This window comes from Canis lupus, chromosome 33 (assembly GCF_011100685.1).
Source record: "Canis lupus familiaris isolate Mischka breed German Shepherd chromosome 33, alternate assembly UU_Cfam_GSD_1.0, whole genome shotgun sequence".
Classification (NCBI taxonomy): domain Eukaryota; kingdom Metazoa; phylum Chordata; class Mammalia; order Carnivora; family Canidae; genus Canis; species Canis lupus.
Genome location: NC_049254.1, coordinates 6733268 through 6749599, shown reverse-complemented (window position 1 = coordinate 6749599; position 16332 = coordinate 6733268). Strand labels below are relative to the sequence as shown.

General features: G+C 36.1%; 1 protein-coding gene and 1 long non-coding RNA gene across 12 annotated transcripts in view; one reads left to right on the top strand and one right to left on the bottom strand.

Annotated features, from left to right (window-relative positions):
* The window catches only part of CMSS1 (cms1 ribosomal small subunit homolog), a 142434-nt gene that overhangs the window by 37328 nt on the left and 88774 nt on the right, over positions 1-16332 (bottom strand). The window contains exon 2 of the mRNA XM_038582580.1: positions 15723-15833. The gene's annotated coding sequence lies outside the window, so the exon portion shown is untranslated. The remainder of the gene's footprint in view (positions 1-15722; positions 15834-16332) is intronic.
* LOC102151895 overlaps positions 1-16332 on the top strand; it is a 124063-nt gene that overhangs the window by 31604 nt on the left and 76127 nt on the right. For 10 of the 11 annotated variants that reach the window (XR_005383189.1, XR_005383187.1, XR_005383188.1 and 7 more), the window contains 4 exons: positions 9056-9188; positions 9620-9695; positions 10628-10743; positions 13661-13707. This is a non-coding gene — a long non-coding RNA (uncharacterized LOC102151895). The remainder of the gene's footprint in view (positions 1-9055; positions 9189-9619; positions 9696-10627; positions 10744-13660; positions 13708-16332) is intronic. The other variant, XR_005383190.1, reaches the window with a different exon arrangement.

Sequence of the window (16332 nt, the reverse complement as noted above, 5' to 3'; positions counted from 1 at the left end):
GAAATCATCTTTGCTTTTGACTGGATTGCACTTGGAAATTTTTAAAATGAAAATAAATTCCTCTTTATCTTTTAAAATATTTTGATTAAATCTTTCTTAATTATGAGGGAAGAGGGTAGTGGCAACAAAATTTGTCCTAGGTGAATCTTTGTAAAGGATCTTCACCTTTCTGTAGTAAGAATAGACTTCACTGTTGGTCCTATTGCTTCCTCCACCCCCTGCCCATATCTAAGTACTTCTAAGTTTCATACTAAGCCTCAATGACTGGTGGAAATGAATGTGATTTGGGATCAGCAATTCTTCAAAAATGGAAAGTTTTTCCCAAGACTTATCCACATTCTCTGAGATGACTACTGGAGCCAGCCCAGGTCTGGCTAACTCCCGGCATGATCATAGCAAAAGGATATTCCCAAAATTTAAAAAAAGAAAAACTATTTTTTTTAAGTTTCTAGTTGCTTTTGAGCATGTTCTATCCAACAACTTCACCGACAACATTCACTCTCTGGCATTTTAGTAGAAGTGGTAAAAATTTTACTTGGAACAAAAAGCTTCATTCAGCAGCAATCCCTCAGCTCTAGCTCTTCTTTGCTGGAGACCCACACCATACTCAAAGAGGAGATTGTTTTGGTCATCTGCGGTCAGAACCCTGCACAGGCTTGGCTAGCATTGATATGAGGTCAACTAGCAAGTGACTCCTTTCAAAGAACTATGGTTTTGAGCCATACTGTATGAGGAACTCATTGAAAATGAGTTTCTTCCTCAGGACTATGGTTTTGTGCCATACTGTATGAGGAACTCATTGAAAATGAGTTTCTTCCTCTCTACTTAGTCTACAGTCAGTTCCTAATTTGGATTTTGTTGGCACAGGGTAAAATCAATGATTCTGACACATTTGCCATTTGGAATGAATTGGTATATCCATTCTTTTTACCATCGAGGTGATTGGCTTGAGTTTCACTGATTTAACTAACTCTTTTAGTGTCAGGCAGATAAAGGTTTCTGAACTAGTAAAGCCAAGTCATTGTGTGGCTAATAAAAACAGGTTAATCTAAAAAATACCATGTACAATTCATTTTGGAATGTATTTTCTACTTAAGTTTGCACATGAGGGGGTCTAATGTCCTAAGAGTTCATTTCAAACAAAATATTTGAAGCCATAGAGTGAGAAATCTATCCAAACTTTCCATTTTCACCCTTACTTAGTTTTTACTTTTCCTCATGTCCATGCTATGACTTGGGACAGGAGAGATTAGGGAATTATTTTGCAGACATTTTGGGGTTAGAATTCTTTCTTTTGCTTTTTGCACTTATTATGATAAAATTTGGAAGCTCTGAGAGAACTAAGGAGCTATATAGCAAACACAATTCCTTTATTTTGGATTTATTATATTATTTCTTTGGTGTCTACTGTATATTAGGCATTAGAGATGCAGTGACAAAGAATTGCCTGTAAGATTCTTGTTTTCATGGTGCTTGTATTTCAGTGGAGGCAGCCAGATAATAAGCCAAACCAGATCATTTTAGATAGAGGCAAGGACTAGAGAGAAAAGGAACAAGATCTTGTGATTGGATGGGAGTGGGATTGATGCAACTTTAAATAGGCAGTCGAGGGAGGGGGGTCTTCTGAGAAGGTGGAAGCTGAATATAATGAAGGATCCAGCCATGTGACCCTGGACAGTGGCAGGAAGAATGCCTAGCAAGTGTCAAAGCTAATTGTAGTCTCTATATGTGAGAGTGAAATGAGTTAATATGTGTAGAATGCTAAGAACAGTGCCTGGCATCCATAATGCTGACTGCTTTTCATTTATTAAACAATTCATTGAATACCTACCAGGTGCCAGTGTCAGTGCTAGGTGCAAGGAATTAAGAGTTGCATGGAGACAGTTGCAACTCCAAGGCCTTCACTTCAGACTGGTTCAGTGATTCTCAAACAATATGGTTTACAGATCATCCACATCTTACTCACTGGCATTCCCTTTTTCCAGTCCTCTCCCCAACAGACTCTAACTAGATAGGCTTGGGGACTGAACCAGAAATCCACATTTTCTACAAGCTTGCTCCAGTTGATTCTTAGGCCCATTAAAAGTAGAGAACCATGTCCTAACGGATGGACTGTGACCAACTCGAGGTTCCCTTTAATACAGCATGTGTTATAGCATCAAGTATAACCAATTGTCCCATTTCAAGGAGTAACTCTTAATATGCAAGAGTAGCTTTGCCCAGTTTATGGAGCCGTAAATACCATGGAATTATATTTCACAATTAACATTCTGTCATGGTTAGGACTAACTTCTTTGTTGATCTTGAGCTGGCTGAGGATGTTGTGTGTTTTGGATAAATCTGCTTTTTGGCGATGGCTTGGAAAGTTTGCCTGACACTCTTAAGTGTCATTTAAAACCTGCCAAAAAAAATGGCTTTTACCTTTTAGGAAGAATGTGCCAGCCAATGTTTGCCAAAGGCTCTTGTATCCTGGAAGAAATTCTACTTGTAAGTAAGTTTGCCTAACTGAAATTCCTCCTGTGGGCTCCTCCCTGTACCTATTTTTAAAGTGTAATGTCATGAAAAAGGGAGATGGGAAAGTTTTATTTTATCATCTCTCCTTGGTTTTCTACTAGAATGTATCCTATTCATTTTCTCACTTTATAATGGCTTCTATACATTTCTAAAAGGTCTTAGATAGAAGGATCTCAAAGAATATTTGATATAAGAACAGATTCATGCTCATTTACTTGAGACTGAGTGCTAACAGTCTCTTACACCCGTACTGGACCCCAGGCCAGTTTAGCTGTGTAGGTGAGGCTTCCAGTACTTTTCCTAAAGAAGCCTTGGTCTGGGAATGGATGTATCCCATTTAGCTCCATTTTAAGTTCTTATTTTCCCCCCTTTACTCATTTCCATCCGTAGCTATTCAACAGCTATGGCCAGATAGAATGATGACAATGGAAAAAAGGCTGCCCCTGAGGATGAGGTCAAAAGTGGTAGGGGTGAATGAACTGATGTAAGCTTAAGGCAAATTTGAATCTCAGACATGGATCTGAGAATCTTAGAATTGAGAGGGTGATAGAAAAACAAACAAACAAACAAACAAGTTTTAGGGCCGCATTCAGTTATTCAGATTTTTTATTTAACTCTTCAGGTTGGTAATCCTCCTCACCAAGAGTATGGAGAATGGGTAGAAAATGTAGATGATGATGATGATAATAATAATAATAATAATAATAATAATAATAATAAATAAAAAAGAAAATGTAGACCACATAAAAATCAATGAAAGATCAAGATCCACTAATACCCAGTCAATGTCTGTGAATGATATCAATAAGTAGGGCAGTGACAGCTCAACTATGACACCAGAGAAAGAGTATATTTATTAGACAAGTCCTGTTCCTTCAGAGAGAAACTTTTCTTGTTATTTTGATTAGGTTTCACCCAATAATATGGCTTTTTTTTACACAAATAGAAAAGATTCATTTCCTTTCTTAGATTTAATCATTTATTCAGGCTTTTATGATTTATACATGCAGTGAAGATTTACTCGGTCGGTGCTCAGTGTGTGCCAAGTACAGTTCTAATTGCTGGGGATGCAATAATAAAGAAGACAGAAAGGTCCCTGTCTTTACAGTTTATACACCATTAAATTTCATTTATTATATTTCTTCTACAAAAATAATCATAGCTAGTTACTATCCATCAGACAAGTGAAAATGTTGAAAGGAGCTGTTCTCTGTGTAAATGGAGACCTGACAAAATGACTATAGTTCTAATTTCCTTGGAATTTGGTGTCCTTTTAGTGTTCTCTGAATATGAATCAAATAATTTCTGTGTCCATTTAAAAACTCCTGTTTACTCAGTTTTGGCTCCATCCCAGACTTACTGGTGATTTTGGCTAAGTCTTTGAACTCCAAAAGTGTTTTCTTGCTCTTATCAATCATGCATGGGTGATGTGATGGCACTGTCCCCAAACTCTGAGGCCAATCACAGTACAACATAGCTGCCTGACCCAGTTCAAGACTGTGGTTCCCACAAAGGGGCCACTGGCTCACAAACCCAGCACATTTCTTCCCTGATTCCACTGTAACATTTCTTTCTCAAGAGTATAAACCTCAGGCCGATATTTAACATTCCTTTGAACTGAACCGTAGATTTGTACCTTGTACTTCTTGAGAGCCTGGAGAGCTATGCTTCCATTATTCATATTTATAAACATGTCATAAACAGAAGGCATGGTTTTATAATTCTCTAGTCACGGGTCTTTGAAACTATTTGACAAAAGAACATTTAGAAACATCACACCAGCTGAGGCTGATCGTCTGGCTCAGAATTCTGTGGGTGGGATTCCACATGATAGCAGAGTATACTCGTTGGTATACATGGCTCATTCTTTAAAAAGTGGAAATGTAGCTTAAAGATTCTTGAATTTAAAAATTCTGAAATTAGACTAATTAATACAATGAGAGGGTGAGAGGGTTACAAGTTTTGGAAAATGGTGCTACTACTTATCCAGTTGCTTAGGCTCAAAGTTTCAGAGACATTCTTTTTTTTTTTTTTTCCCCGCATCAAACATTGAGAGGTTATGCAGCCCTTTTTCAGATTTATATTTATTTTGATAAATGCATAATAACATTCCAGATTTAAGTTTTGAGGTAAGCTATGATTACATGACATTGCATGACTCACAAAAGATAACGTTGAAAAACTAATTTTATTTCTCTAAAAAATAGTTTCTCAGAGTTATTGCAGTTTTTAAAGTCTGATATTATTTGGGTAGCAACAATGCTTTTTCCCCCCTTCCTTTCCTCTCTTTTCTGTTTTTTTTTTTTTTTTTTTTTTTGTAGTAAGAACAGGTAACATGGGAACTACCTTCTTAATCAGTTTTTAAGTGTATGGTACAGTATTAGCAATAAGCACAATGTCAAATGGCAGATCTTGGGAACTTAGTCATCTTGTACAACTGACACTTTATATGCACTTAATAGCAACTCTCCATTCCCCCTCACCCCCACCGTCCCTGGCAACAACCATTCTATTTCTGCTTCTATGAACTGGACTATTTTAGATAACTAGGAACTGTTCTTGATATGTCCTTTTCTCACACAGCCAATGCATCAGCAAGTTTCAGGACCTTTCCAAAGACATGCATCTTGAGCCACTATTACTAAGGCACCATCATGTTTTTCCTGGATCATTGTTTTAGTCCCTTACTGGGACTGGGAGGAGGAGGCCCAGCCTCCACTCTCACCCCCGTCTGGTCTGATCTGCCTGGAGAAACCAGACCGATGATTTAAAGACGTAGACGGGGCCCTATCAAAACCATCTCATGTCACCCTACTGAAGATCCTAGGAACTCTGAGTTGCCTCATAGCCTGTAAGGCATGCATACTATGGTACTGGCCTCTTAGCAGACACCATCTTGTTAGTCATCGTGCTCCAGCCAGTGGTCTCCTTGCTATTCTGGAACAGGCTTGGCTGGCTCCCAACCCTAGGACTTTCTGCTTGCTTCTCTCTCTGCCTGAACTCCCTCCCACATATCTGCACAAACTCACCTTCTTTGGACTTCTGATCAGATGTCATCTCCTCAGAGAGGTCTGCCTGGATCTTCTGATTCAAAACAATGCTTGCAACTCCCCTGGTAATGGTCTTCCTTCATTACCAGACACAGTATTACATATTTATTTGTTTTCTTGTTTATTGTTTTCTCTTCAACTAGATAGAATGTCATTTCTATCTGAACTTGGAATGTCATTTCTGACGCCATTCGTTGCTAAATCCCCTAAACTTAGAATGGTGCCAGGCACGTAGTAGATTCTCAACAAACATGTGTTTGTAATATTTTTTACTATGCTTAAGGTCTAATTAATCTTTTACCTCTAATCATATTTATACAAGGGACTTATTTTTAATTCAGAGTATCAGAGGGTAGTCACCTTGTGTCAAGATTTTATTGTTGAAAGAAACTATAATTGTGGGGTAAGCATAGATCTAATAATTGGGATATGGACCTTCAACTATTCACTTATTTCTTTGAAGTTGATTTAAAAAATCTGTGCTTCAATTTCCCTTATTTCTCAAATAAGTTTGTGATAATAAAATTTATCTAACTTGATTTTGAGTTTGCTGTGATGATTAAATATATGTAAGTACTTGGAATGACATAAAAATTTACTAAAGTGAGATAGTGATATTTTATTCTACTCTATTTTAATTATTATCCTTTATTTCTATAGCTCTGTCCACATGTTTATTTTCCTTCTTTATAGAGAATATTTATATCAGCAGATCTTAGCATATTATAAATACACAATACAAAGAAACCACTAGTACTTTATTTTGGTAACCATTCTGTAGTGTTTGGTTTATTGAGGTAAGAAATAGTTTAGTAACAGAAGTCTTAGATAAGAAGCCAAAAGAATTAGCAAGGACTGGGCTTTTAAATCCAAGCAAATCTCTGATAAAAGTATGAAGTGAAGGAGGTTGAACTTCAATTCCACCAGCAAAGATGTGAATTTTCTGCAGAAGCCCTTTGGTGAGGACTCCTGGGAGTCTGGAACTGGCAGGAGTGCACAGTTCAGGTGCACAGGCCAAGTCCAGCATCCAGGAAGACAAGGGAAATGTAAATCTCCCTGAGTGAGCTCTTCACTCCACTGCAAATGCCATGAGTATTATTTACTGCGCTTCTAGACAATAGACCAGAAAATCAAATCCTCTGTCCTGGCTCTTCTTCCACATGTAGGACCATTTAAGACAAACCAATATGAATACTGCCCATCATCTCTGCATTTGCTCTTGGGATCACATACACTGGATAACTCTAAAATTCAATCTGATTGTAAAGAATTCTCAATGTAAATTACATTCTAATTTTATTTCTACTGTATGAAAGTGGAGCCCAGAAACGTTAAGCAAGTTGTCCAAAGTTGCAGAACAAGTTGGAAGTTGATTTCAAGTTGTTGCTCTTTTTTGTTGCATTACAGTGACTTTGTGTAGATAGAAGCATGTCTTTATGTACACGTATTGATTTCATTTGGAAGAATCAGAAAAAACTCATTGCTTCAGTATGTATTTTATGAGATTTTTTTTCAGATACTGACCTGGGACCTGATAACTATTTATAGGTAATAATTGTTTTGGTGACTATTTTAAATTGTCAATATGAGAGAGGCTGGCTAGACTAATCCCTTTCCAGGAGCTGTCTAGGTTCAATTCCAGCTGTATCACTTTACTGGTTGCACAACCTCAGTCAAGTTTCTTAAATCTTTTTTTTTGTACATTGCAGTTATATTCCCTTTCTGGTAAAATGGGGATAATAATTGCATCTATCTCATTGGGTTGCTGTGTATAACTGAACATATAAAAAGTATTAGCTCTGTGCCTCATGCATAGTGCTATATATATATTTATTTTTAGAGCACCTAGATACAAATGAAGACAACCAGAGCACGTTAGAGTTTATTCTTAGGGTTCTCATCTTGAACATAATTTTGTAAAAAAAAAAAAAAAGAAGAAAAGAAAGAAAACAAAAGAAAGAAAGAAAGAAAGAAAGAACGAACAAATGAGCAGTGTCCAAAAGAAAGCACTTCATTGTAGTCTCTAGATGCAGTAATTCAAAACCATCACTAGATGGCAATTGTAATCCATTGTTACTTCAGCGGCAGTGGGTTTTAGTGGATGGGTCAAACCCTGGAATCTATTTTCTGTGCTCAGGCTGCCTCTTCCCCATGAGGTGGGCCTTTAACAGGACTGTTTGCCTTCTGTGGCCACTCTTAGGACCTACCCACAGGCTCCCAGTCCTGTGGCAACCTCACTGAAGCCTGGGTTTATCTGCCTCCATCCTTTTGTGAATTTGCATATCAGAAGTGCTCTTGGCCAGGGGACTACAGGACAGTGTCACAATCTTGTGTTAAGATTAATCAGTGAAATGGGTGACGGGCACTGGGTGTTATTCTGTATGTTAGTAAATTGAACACCAATAAAAAAATAAATTAAAAAAATAAATAAAAAAAAAAAAAAAAAAAAAAGATTAATCAGTGAATCTCAAAATGCGATCCTTCCACTGGTAGCTTCAGCATCACCTGGGAACTTGTTAACATGCAAATAACTTGGTTCCCCTCTCAGACCTACTGCCCAGAAATAAGTGTTTTAACAAGGCCTCCTGGGATTCTGAGGTCTGCTAAAGTTTGAGAACCACTGAGAGGAACCAATGTTTAGCATCATATAAATGTTGGCAGTGGCAGATCCTCAGAGAATATTTTGTACAACCCGCTCATCTTGCTGAGAAGGAAACTGAGTCCAGGGAAGTTAAATGACTCACTGAAGACCACAGGGTAGGCTTGTGGCAGAGTCAGGTCACAGGGACTGCCAAGTTGCATCCCCCAGCTTTTCCCACCCTCATCCAATTTCCCCTTCAAAACTAAAACTACCAAGTACACATTCTAGCCTGATTCCTACTCATGAAGAGTGAAAAACAAAAAAAAACAAAACACCTTATCTTTTGTACAGGAGGCGGTTCATTCATTTCAATTGACCTTTCTGCAGGGATAAAAAATGGAATGTGATGCATTTTCAGTCCTAGGTGTGTGTGTATGTGTGCATGTGTGTCAGAAGTGAGGAGGATCAAGTAAAAAAAGAGTCACATCCTCAAATGCTAGGAAAGGCATATATGCAGGGCACCCTGGGAAACAGGTGAGCACAGTTAAGACAGGCAAAGGGATTAGAGAAGCTGTAATAGGAGGAAGCTTTAGAGCTGAACTTTGGGGGTTGGTATGGAGGAGTTCACTGGGAGAAGCAGGGAAAGGATATTCAAAAAGAAAGATCGGCATGTGCCAGGGCGTGGGGTCATGAACCAGTGTGGGGAACCACAAGAGTTTGGTCTGATGGAGGGGAAGTGTGCATGTGGAGGAATTACCATGTTATAAATAATAATGATATCACTATGACTACTAATAGCTGACACTTATTGAATACTATGCACCAAGTATTGCACTGAACATTTTATATCTACTGTTAATTTAATCCTTAAACAACTTTGTGAGAGTCTACTCTTATTCCTGTTTTACAGGTGACAATTTTTATAGATGACAACAGAAATAATTTTCCTTAAAATCAAGTGTTACTATTTCTTAGATAGACATTGAACTGGGAAAAAGAGCCTTAAATACTTACTTGTCCCACAATGATCTCCATAATGCATAGTAAGTATATATTTTTGAAGTAAGAGGAATATGTGTTCAATAAATATAATTTTATTGTAAGCATATTTTTCATAAATGCATAAAATCAGGAGGATTTCGACAGCCTTTCTTTTTTTTTTTTTTTTTTTTTTTTTTTAGCCTTTCTTTTTTAATTCATGGAATGAATGTCCCATTATTCTTTGGTCTATCAGAAACTGGAAGTAGCCAGTTTCTCATCATAATAGATGATTTGTGTCTGAAAAACGGCAAAGAAAGCTCATTCAATTATTTGACTCACTGAAGAAAGGAAGCTAAGTAATGAATGAGTGATCTGGTCTGAAATCATTGGCTTTGTTATATTTTTGGTTTTTACTGTATAAACATTCACTGTGAATGCACTTTTTACGTATTATATGGATATTAGTCAATATAGCATCTCTTCTTCCTTGCAGAGCAGTACCCACAACCAAACTAAAAACTCAAGTTGCAAAGTTCTTGGTAGGATTTGGAATACCTAGCTCTTTCTAGGTAAGCTTCCAGAAATTCCTGGATTCTTTGGGATATTTTTCAGTATTTTCACTTTTTACCTTAGAAATTAATTTTTCTGCTCAGTTTTCTCATATGCAAAATATTGGTATTTGATGAGATAATCTAGAAGGCTCCTTTCTGTGGATTTATGACTTAATGATTAAATGGCCCAAAGAACTCATTTCTGAGTTTTTTTGGTAGTAATATTTTAGTGTTATTTCCATAAAGGAGTTATCAAACCAAATATTCGTTCATGAATTTTTAATTGGGATGCCTAAAATACTCTACACTTCACTTTTTAGGATCACTTAGACCTTATCCAGTTCAAAGATGTGATTATATGATATAGTCCCACAAGACATTTTGTACATCTCCAGGGCTAAGAGCTAGGGCCAGTTTTAAGGAGACACCATTGGAAATGATGGATGGCCAATTTATTTCAAGGTGGAAGGGTTGCACTTTACATGATGATGTTCTTTTCTGATGGCTGCAATAACCATTTAGACCTTCAGGGCCCATATTATAACCTTGATCTTTCCACTTGTGTTCACAGCTGACGATAAATGACTTTCTCAAGAAAATCCAGAAAACCTAACCCTGTTTACCTTTCTTGTCTAGAGAATTTGAATAGTCCACAGGGTGCTTTATCTTGAACCAAAGGAAGGGCGATAATGCCCGAAAGGAGAACCTATAAAATGTATTCTTATTTCTAAACTTTGTGATTGAGAACAAAATTTGCATTTTACTCCTCTCAGACAGTTTTTGCCTTTCTCATTTATAGGTAGTTTTGGAGTCGATTACAAAAGTTTTTCTATTTACTTATTATAAAAGCAGTGCATGAAACTATTACAGAAAAGTATATTAACACAGAGATGTCTAAGATTCTGCTACCCACAGTTGGCTATTTTCCTTTTCCTTTTTCTTTATTCTAGGTGATCAAGGACATTAAGGAACTGGCAACAAGTTCTACATTATATTTTGAAACCTGCTTTTAAAAATTAATATATAATTAAATAATTTACACAATTTTTAATATCTACCTTCAAAGGTAACATACGATTATTATTGTATTAAAAATTATAAAACTCTTCAATTTTCACTGTTTTGTGATTTTCAGTGCCATTCTGATTTAAGTCCCTTTCTGTTTGTTTTCATTCTCCTTTTTCCAGAAAATATTTAAAATTATTTCAGCCCACTTTCCTCCAAGTGGGTATATATAATATGTACAGGAAAACGCACCTCTGAAATTCATACCACACTGTTTTTGGGTTTCTGTTTTTTTGTTTTGTTTTGCCTTTTTAACATGAGACTTTTGCTTACAAACAACAGGCACATGTCGACACACTGGGAGAAGCATCATAAAGATTTCTGTCATAACATAAAGAAAAATATTGTACACAAAGAAAATAACAAAAAATTTTGTTGAAATCTTTAGAAAGTGAAGAGTAACTCCTCCTTCATATAGTCTTCTTTATAAGTATGTATTTTTCAAAAACATATTCATAAGCCTACCAGCTTTGAGGGCAGAGCTCTGGTCTTATTACCCAATATTCCTTCAGTGTCTAGAAGCTTCCTGATCCATTGTATTTGCTGGATAAACCCTTGTGGAGTTGAAATGAATAGAAATAGAATAGATTCCAAATGTTTTAGTATTTTGTGATAGGTTGCATTGTGATTTCTAATAGCATTGCAGTGAGAGGCAGCAGTGGTGAAGAGCTTAGCTTCTGTTCCCTGCTGCTAATTTTCAAATCCCCAAATGAAATAATCTTGATCTAACTCTCAGCATAGTGCTGAGTCCACATGATGCCAAATAGATATTAGCTTTAAATTATTTGAACTATTTTTTTGCTATATATATTTTTTTCTCCTAAGTGAAAACCCATTTTTTCCTGAGAACTTTCAGTTAGGTTTTTCAAAACAGGAATAAGCTCCTTCTTTAGAGGTTATATATAAAATGTCTTAAAGAGTTGGTAGGGGGAATAAAATAGGCCATATTTTATAATAAATTTGTATATAATTACTATTTTACATTGCCTGTATCACCTAATACTCTAATGTTTCATTCACTCATAATATTTAATGGGAATGTATTTTAAAATAAAGTGTGCTACAGAGTCATAAATATAATTTATAGTTCTTTCCATGGTACTTTTAGTATAAGCCTTTCAAGCATTCAGCAAGTATAACATGACTGCTTTTAATGAGTGAACAATTTGCGGCATCAGCTAATGGAATCTGACATTTCCCCTGCATGCAGAAGGTGTATAAGAAGGACCAAACTGCAACTATGAATCTGCATTGCTCTCTGTTTAACAGAATCTTTGGAAATTTGTCTCAGCCACATCAAGACAGGTGCATACAGTTTTCACAGTGTGAAACAAACAATGTAAACAATGGAATCCCCTAGTCCTCTCTGCCCAAAACAAACAGTGTGAACCATTCAGACAATAGAAACAAAGAGAAATATAGATGACTTCACATTTTCTAGTAGCCACATTAAAAAAGTTAAAAGAAACAGGTGAGATTAATTTTAATGTTTTATTTAACTCAAGATATCCAGAACACTATCATCTTAATGTGCAATCAGTATAAGAGGTATTGAGATATTTTACATTCTTCTTTGTTTTCATTCAAAGTCTTAGAAGTCCCACATGTATCTTACATTCACAATACATCTCAACTGGGACTAGCCACATTTCAAGAGCTCAGTACCCCCTGTGGCTCATGGCTACCTTATTGGGCAGTGTTGCTCTATTGGTTTCAGCTCTGGAGGCACCAGAGGGTGGTGGTGTATAGAGGTGAGAAGACAAAGACCAGCTTGGAGTCATGTGTGCCTGTTCCTGGCTCTGACATCTGATATAGAAATGGCTGTGAACAAGTGATTTAGCGTCTCTGGGTCTCAAATTTCTACTCTCTGTAATGGTGGTTGTTAGTTAACTGCCATATTCCTCTTAGGAGGCTGGGCCGGGTGGGAGGGCAGGGGGCATGGGGAAAAAAGATTAAATAAGATATTGTATGTGTAAGTGCTCTACTAGATCATAAAGCACCATACATATGTAAGGCATTATTGCCCTTGTTATTGTAGATTTACTCTCAAGACTTGCCCAAGGCCACATTCCCAGTTGGTAGGAGAATCAAAGATAGAATCTGAGGCTTCTAACTTCTAGCCATCTGCTTCAACTAAAGGCTGTTCGTACCAAGCTAGCTTTAAAACAAAACAAAACAAAACAAAACAAAACAAAACAAAAAAACCCTCCAAACCTTTCAATTAAAAAAAGAAATAAGGAAGAGGGTGTCAGTAACAACCATATTAAATAGTTAGGGTCTCCTTGACCACTGTTATATGTTCTGAAGTTAAAATTATACATATAGGATATTTATATACTTATATATCCAAATTACAACCATCAAGGATTGGACTTTATTGCTGTCATATAACATAAAACCCCACGTTCTTCAGTGTTTCAAACAACTTCTAAATTGAACTGTGGTTTCCCCATTCTATTTACCTCCAAATTATAGTACAAGAAAGCCCTTCTGCAGTGGGCTTGATTAATAAAACAGACATGGATCAATTCAGCAGGTTTTCCATGACTATTTTCGGTTACAGATGTACCTCCTTAATTCCCATGTGTGAGAGACACCTCTCTAGTGTGAATCTAAGAGACACACTAATCTCTGAACAGAAAATTGGAATAATTCAGTTCAATCCATACTATTTAAGTGCTCACTGTGTATAAGGCACATTAGGCATTTTAATGAGCGAAAGGAGTTTATTTCCATGATAACTGTCACTTCTAGATGTATGTTATTTAACTTGAAAAAAATATGGAATCTGTCTACCAAAATGTCTATGACATATGACTCAGCCATCTATATTTTCAGAAACTAAGAAAGATGACTAGAAGGGTAAATCAAGATTACTCAAAAATAATTTTAAAAGTTACATTCTTTACTTTTGGAAGGTCACACGGAGGATTAGTTACCATGACCTATTTCCATTTTCCTAACTGTAAGTCTATCATGTTTTTCATATTTACATTTTTTATTTTCTACATTCATTTCAAATGAATTTCTTCATAGAACTTTAAAGCCACACAAAATATCTAGAGCTTTATACTGTGTGAAATTAGGCACAAACTAAGTTCGTTTTCACTAGAAGAAACCCATTCAAAAAGTTCTTTATTCTTTCTTCTGTCAAAATTCCTTCATAAAATGACTTTCGGCTGGTTATTTTTATTAGAAAACTATCATATACAAGCTTTGGGCCTGCCTGAGTTGATGACCGTGTTGAATTAATGTAATTTTTATTTTCATTTGCTGAATCATTGCTGTTGACTATTGAATGAAATCTTTTTTTTGAGTAACCTTCACGTTTTATTGCTTTTGCACCCTAGTTTAAAAACAAAGCTTAATTTTTTAAAAGTCCAGTAAAATGTATTTTTGATATTTCCACCATAACTTTACAAGTAGTTCCTCTCCTCTACCCTATAATAACCACCTCCTGCATTTTTATGATTTAGTTTAACATTATTATTGCAATTTTTTACTGGGTGAGCCCATCAATGTCCTTGGCAGCAAGATTTTGTTACAAGAAATCCAGAAGCTAAGCCTGTAGTTGATTGCGACAATTATAAAATTTCTCTGGATTGAGTTCAGAGCCTTATCCTGACATTATGAATGTGACAGAGTCATACCTCCTTCATCAGCTTTTCCAAAATACACGATTGGTTTGAGTCCTATAAGCTGTTGCTTAAAAGGACATCTATTTTTTATTCAATGGTTTTGCATTATAAATATTTCATTTGATTAACATCTGGCTTTGATGGAATCCAGCCAAAACAATTAGAGGTACCTGTAGTAAAAATGTGATACTTCAGGAAAATTACTAATGTATTTGCATTTGCATTCAAAAACTCTGAATGAATTCATTTAAGACAGGATGTGGTCATGTGGCATTAACTGTAGGGCCCAATGCTACACTTTTCTTTTTGTTCAAGTGCACCTTGAGTGAGAATGTAAAAATCTGAGGAATCTTAACTATTCATTCTTCAAATTACTAAATAAAACGAAATTGACTATGAAAAGCCATTGTACTATCCATATTAGGAAATATGGAGTTGGGTGTCCAAAAGTCACACTTAAGACCAGGCAGTGGTAATAAGCAGAGGATGGCTGCAAATACTATGAGATAATGTCTACTCGTCAGAAATAATGGTGAGGATTTTTTTTTCCAATCAAAGTTCAAAAATTAATGATGTACTTTATATTTTAATTGCTTTGACTAAGAGATCAGTTAAAGAATTATTGGCATGCTGTTGTTTTTTAATTGTGGATATATTCAATATTGCACATGTATAGAACTGTATTTGTTATATTATGCTCTGTTTCAAACATCCTAGATTGCCATTAGGAAAATTCAGTACATGTCACCAGTCATCTGAAAGGGATCATTTCTTCATTACAGCTCATAACTTAAAACTATAAAGTATCAACCAGAAAAAATAAAAAGACACAAAACGTTGGTCCAATTAAGAGAAACTTGATAATGGCATAAAAGCACATACAGACATGACTGGGAGATGATAAGATTATTTCAATTTTCCCATTTGCACTGGAATTATTTATTTTACAAATCTCCAGATCTTTTATTACTTAAAACCCTCTGCTGAATCATGAAAAGAAGCTTAAGTTAGCAATTTTCCTCTGCAAAATCTAGCTGCTAGCATCTGGTGAACACTTGGATACCTAGTCGGGTCCTATGGAAATAATTATTTTAAGACTATTCAACATGCCTGGGCTTAAAAATCAGCTAGAATCACACTCTGCACATGTATTGTACCCTGGGGGATTTTAAAACCTGGCATTAGCCATGGTCTCAAGGCTTTTGCAGCAGTGAAGATGGGGATGGGACACAGGACCTGCAGGCAAGCCGGATACCTCTGTGTCTGCCAACCGTCCCGTGCTCTGGGACCGACCACCCAGGGCTGGCCCGCTGCACCACCCTCCATTGTTTCTCACACTTACATTTAGACTTGGCTGGCCAAGAACTGGTGTCCTTGCTTATGCCTTCCTGTGGCACACCTGGAGCTGGTTTCTGTCTCTGCACCAGATGCTGTTACACTTCCAGAACAGCTTCTGAGATAGAAAAAAGAGGATACTTTGACTCAATTGGAAGACAACAAGAAAGCTGAATTATCATCAAAGTATATTATTTTGGGATCAAAGGAGAAATCGTATAATAGAAATGCATAAATACATACTTCAATTAAAAAAATGCTATTATTGACCAAAACGTAAGTGCACGTTTAGGAGATATTAGAGATCCTTGTATACTGTTTAGGAGAGAATAATCTTTTTGTGTTTCTACATATGCAAATATGCACTTATTTGTTTTAACACACATGCTATAGAGAGTTTTTGTCTAGATAATCTATTGTTCATCTTTATTCCTTTTCATGGATATTATTATGTGTTGTCATTAAATTATTTCTCATTAACACAGATTTGAGGTAATTTAGAAAGGATTTGGCATTAGCTACAGAGGAAGCAAATTTTTGAAGAAATAATGCCTAGGGGAGAAAAGTTAGACTTATTTAAGAAGAGTAAACTTTCCCAGCAACATATTTCCATCTAA